Genomic DNA, 6,037 nt, shown 5'->3' on the forward strand with positions numbered 1-6,037 from the left:
AACAAGGGAGATTGGTCCAAAGTTGCGATGAAGGATTACTCGAATTGTCTTGTTTTGGTAAACAAGAATGGTACGGTGAAGTTTGGAGAAAGACATATGTTTATAAAGATGGTTGGTATTGACACGGGTTGTCATAGTGGACAAGTTGCATAGAGCTAATGGGTTGATCATGGTTTCTTATAAGGGGTACGTATGTGTTGTCATTATATTGCTTGTTATAGTCTTAGTATGTGTGGATGCTATTTTCTATGATAGGATTGTGTTAAGAACTTAACATCTGAGATATAAATATTGTATTGGTATTTTGATATTTCTTTAGTTAGCTCACCTATATTTGTTTGTGTGTGTGACGATGATTGTAAACGTTTGTGTTATGTGAGAATAGATATAGATATTGTCGATGCTAGGTAAGCGTGCGAGAAATGAGACAAAATTTGGGATTTTATAAAGTCTATGTTTTTATTTCTTTTAAGGAAGTTTTACACATTTATGTATTTGTAGACAATTGAATTTGAATATTTAAGTTATAAAGATTAATTGGATTCAATTTATTCGAGAAATTATTTTTGATTGCAAAATTTTAATTTTAACATGTTTTAATGACACCAGAAAATGGAGGTGTTACAAATGACAGTTTTAAATAGGAAAAGAAAACTTTCAAGTGTTTAGAAATATTAGGAAATCCAAATACAATTACAAAAGACTACTTAAACTAAAAGTTAACTCAACTAGTCCCATGTTATCACTTAGTAAACTTGTAATTAAGTCTAACATATAAGAGTTCTTTAAAATTAGAAAAAGATACATGACAATTTCTAAATTTAAGAAAATTATCATCATCACACTTCTAATAGCAAATTTGATTTACGGATTTGAAAGACATGTGAAGTAGTTACAAGTGTCACCGCACTCAGGAAAGTGACATGCAACTTTCCAAACTAATAAATCTGTCTAAGGGTGACCATAGATGGTAGAATATTATAAGAGAATCAAGAATTAAAAAATTGTATGATCTAACATTTATAAAAATTGAGAGCTTCTTTATTTCTTTCAGCCACTTGTGATTTTCGTCAATATCTTCATTTGTTTTTTCTTTGTCCTTTTTTTAATTATTCTGGAAGGGTTTTCTTTTCCATCTTAATTAGGTCCTTTCTAAATCATATTTAAATTAACAAACTAGGCACACTAGACCAAAAGTTCCAAGTCTAATAAAAGATATGGTTAAAATTGAATCACATATTCAAATCCGTAACCACACATTTTTTTTAACGCACTTGTAAAAACAGCTCCAAACATAGGCAATGTTTAAAATGGCTGATGACATTTTTATAAATAAGTGTAACTATTAAACGTCGTTTATAATTATAATTCGACGTAAAAGGATTTAAAACGTCGAATGTCCTAACATTAGATGTTAAAAGGTTAGTGAATTCAATAAAAATTTGAGCGGAAGATTGAAAATTCATTTACTTTATCTTAGCGTGCGAGACTCTCTTCTCCTCTCAATTTTTTTTTTAACAAAGTTTGATGACTATCACAGGTAATCTTTCTTTCATTTGATACAATTGCATGTTAATTAACTACTTTATGTATGATTTTCGTTTGTTTTGACCGATTATTTCGTTCTCTTGTCCTACATAGGCGCATTTCGTTTTGAAGAACTTATCTGTTGAACTTGTTTGTTGTTTTTTTTGTTGAACTTGTTTGTTGTTGTTGTTGTTTGCTTGAACTTGTTTGTTGTTGTTCTTTGGTTGAACTTGTTTATTGTTGTTGTTTGATTGAACTTGTTTGTTGTTGGTTATTGTTGTTTGTTATTGACACTACACGTTCATAGTTCATGCTTTATAAAATACCAAAAACTGAAATTTGTTAATTTTCTGCTTTTCAGGTCTCGTAGAGTTGTAAATAAAAGATCACAATTAATTAAAAAAAAAATCGATTAATGCCGTATGTTAAAAAAATTCGACGTTAAGTTGACATCGTATATTGAAAAAAATCCACGTTAATTTAATGTCGAATTTTTTAAAATTCGACGTCAATTTAATGTCTCCTGATATGACGTCGTTTGTGAATTCGCCGTTAAAAGTCCAAAATATTTAACGTTGTACGCAATTTTTATACTAGTGAAGATTTATCAAAATAAGACTCAATAAAAATACATAAAATTTTACTATCTTTTATAAGTTGTTAATCAACTCGAAAAGAAGCTTGAAGACTGACTCTTTTATTCTCAAATCTATTCTATGTTCTCAAATATATTCTATTGTAAACGTGAAAATCATTATAATGAATGGCTAACCTATATTTTAGTTGTATATAAATATTACATACTTTCATCAAAGGTTAATAGTTTAATTATGTTCTTCAATATTGTTGGGTTCACATGAAACAAAGAATAGAAACCCAGATGCAAAAGAGAAACAACGAAGAGAGTAAAAGACAGAGAGAAATGATGTGAAAAATACTTCGAGATTGAATTACCTCAACAGCAAAGACAAGTTGCAATATATAACCAATCAAAGCAATAGTAACAAACAAAACAAAATGACCAACGGTCACCAACATAGAATCGAGCGGTCACCAAAAAGACCAGCACACCAGTATAAGACTGAAAGGTCATAAGTATAAGACCGAACGGTCACAAACAATAGTTGAGTCTGACTAACAAATCTCCACCTAGACTCGAATATTACAAAAACCAAACTGATCGGTAAACAATTATAGACCAAGCGGTATAGAACCAATCCTGGACAAAAACTTCAAAACTTTCTCCTTTGCGAGCGGCTTAGTTAGCATATCTGCAGGGTTGTCTTCAGATGTTATTTTGCAAATTTGGACAGCACCGAATTCTACAATGCTCCTGACAAAGTGCAGCTTGACATTAATGTGCTTTGTTCTTGAATGGTAAATTTTATGGTTCGCCAAATGTATGGCGCTTTGACTGTCACAATGAACCCGAACAGACTTTTGATCAATTCCCAACTCCTGAATCAAGCCTTTTAACTAAAGTGCCTCCTTTACCCCTTCAACGAGTGCACAATATTCTGCTTCAGTGGTCGAAAAAGCAACGACTAATTACAAAGTAGACTTCAAGCTAACAGTAGTTTCGAACAGAGTAAACACATATCGCGAACGAGACTTTCGTGTGTTCATGCACCCAGCAAAATCTGAATCCACAAAACCTTCAATATAACCTCCACCTTGAAAGTTATTTTGAAAAAGTGATCCAGTATCGAGAGACTCCCTTATGTATTTAAGCAACCACTTCAATGTTTCCCAGTGAATTTGTCCAAGATCAACCATAAACTGACTAAGAACACTTACTACATGCGCTAGGTCAGGTCTAGTGCGGACCATGCCAAACATGATGCTCTCAATCCCATTTGAAAATGGAAAAGACTATCCTCCTCTCATCCTTGGTCTTCGGGCATTACTCTTTGGTGAGTTTGAGGTGTTGACCGATCGGTCTGCTAACAGGTTTGGATTGAGACATCCGATACCTTGAAACCACCTTCTACAAGTAATTCTTTTGAGATGAAAAAAAAAAGTTTCCCTTTAGTTTATCTATCTTTATATCAATGCTCAAGATCCGCCTTGCTTCCCCAAGCTCCTTCATCTGGAAAGCACCACTTAATTTTGCTTTCAACTCATGAATCATGCACCTATCACTACTAGCAATGAGAATATCATCCATGTATAGAAGAAGATATAGTACCTCACTGTCACGGTTCAACTTTATCAGGAAATCATTAAATTTAATCATTAAATTTCCTGTACCATTGTCTTGGACTTTACTTCAAGCCATATAGAGACTTCTGCAACAAGCACTCCCTATCATCCAAAGAAAATCCCTCTGGCTGCTTCATATAAATGGTTTCCTCCAAGTCTCCATGCAGAAATGCAGTTCTCACGTCCAATTGTTCAAGGTAAATTGCAATGAGTAACTATAGCCAGTAAAACTCTGACTGAACAGTGCTTTACCACATGAGCAAAGATCTCATGATAATTTATACCTTCGATCTAGGTGAAGCCTTTTGCTACAAGCCTTGCTTTGTACCTTGATTTCTCAATCCCTGGTATAACTTCCTTTTTCTTGAAAATCCATTTAGAACCAACGACCTTCTTACCCTTTGGCAGACCCACCAATCTCTAGATGTTATTCTTCCTTAAAGCCTTAAGCTCTTCCTCCATAGCTCATTGCCAAAGATGTCGATCGCTGTTGTCAAGAGCCTCCTTGTAACTTCTCGGTTCATCTGAGCATTCAAGGTGTAATAAATTAGATATATCCCTCCTTTCCCTATCCCGAACAAACTTATAATTCCTTAATACAACACCAACTCCTCTTTAGTGACTCACATCATCAGATATATTATTTGTATCATCATCAAGATCTATGATAGACTCTCCTTGAATATCACCCTTTCGGTTCTCAGTTAATGACTGAACGATTTTGTCTCGTACTTCACCTGTTCGGTCTTTCTCAGTAAACGATCGAACCACTCAATTAATATGCTCCACCTTAATGAGCATTTTCTTCTCGCATTCAGGATTTTTAGCATGAATTGCCATTCTTGTTTAATAAAAAACGACATCCCTACTAATGATCAACTTTGAAGTTTTCGCATCCAACCTCCATAGCCTATATCCTTTAACTTCGACAACATATCCAAGGAATACACTTTTCACCGCTCGGGCCTCCAACTTATCCCCTTTGACATGTGCAAACGCCAAAGAACCAAACACCCTCAAGTTTGAGTAGTCATCCGGTTGTCCACTCCAAACTATCATTGGTGTTTTATGATTTAAAGCCCAAGACGTACTCCTGGTGATCAGGTATACTGCCATATTGGCAGCCTCTCCCCATAAAGCTTTTGACAATCCTGGTCCAAGCAACATGCACCAAACCCTCTCCAGAATTGTTATATTCATCCTTTTAGCCAAACCATTTTGTTGAGGAATTCCCACCACAGTCTTGTGCCTCCTGATCCCTTTAATCTTACAGAACTCATTAAATTCCTCTTAAATGAACTCTAGACCATTGTCAATTCTCAAGCATTTCAACCTACACCCCAATTGATTCTCGGTCTGTGTATGCCACTCCTTGAAAGTTTGAACGTTTCAGACTTATTCTTCAGAACATAGATCCACACTCTTCTTGAAAAATCATCAATTATGCTCAGGAAATACACTGCTCCACCATTAGTTTGAGTTCTCACAAGTCCCCACAAGTCAGCATGAGCATACTCGAATGACCGTTCAGTTAATTGTTTCCCTTTGTCGAACGATATTCTATGTGATTTCCCCAAGACACACTGGTCACAGAAATCCAGCTTCTGCAATTTATCTCCCAGAAGTAAACCTTCCTTCTCCAATTCTTCAAGGCCCTTCTCATTGAGATGTCCCATCCTCAAGTGCCAAAGTTGAGCGGTATTCTCAGACTTCCCACTTGCTACTGAGGCATGACCAATGATAGTGGAACCCTCCAGAATGTACAAGTCATTCTTTCTTCTGCCTTTGACAACCACAAAATCTCCATAATACACCCTCATCACTCCATCTTCAACTTTCATGGAGTAACCTCTAAAATCAAAAGAACTTATAGAAATTAAATTTCTCTTTAGTTTATGCACATACCTCACATCCTGCAACACCATCTCACGGTTATCAAACATCTTCAACCTTACTGACCTCACTCCTTGCACTCGGCAAGCCTTGTTATTTCTAAGCAACACATTTCCATGCTCCTTTTGTTCAAGACTCTCAAAGAACTTCTTCACTGAGCACATGTGATAGTACAGCCAAAATCCATGACCCAACTCCTATGAGAATCTTCAGATTAAGCCACCAAAACACTAGCAGAATCATATCCCTCAAACGCATATGCCACATCCACAGTTTCCTGTGACCAAAAAGTTTTTCCCTTCTCTGGACAGAACATCTTGATATGTCCAATCTTTTGGCTATTGAAACATCTCACCTGTTTCGTACCTTCTGTTTCGACTTCTTCCCATTTCTACCCGTTTCTTCCCTTTGCCTT

This window comes from Vigna radiata, chromosome 11, assembly GCF_000741045.1.
Source record: "Vigna radiata var. radiata cultivar VC1973A chromosome 11, Vradiata_ver6, whole genome shotgun sequence".
Lineage (NCBI taxonomy): Eukaryota > Viridiplantae > Streptophyta > Magnoliopsida > Fabales > Fabaceae > Vigna > Vigna radiata.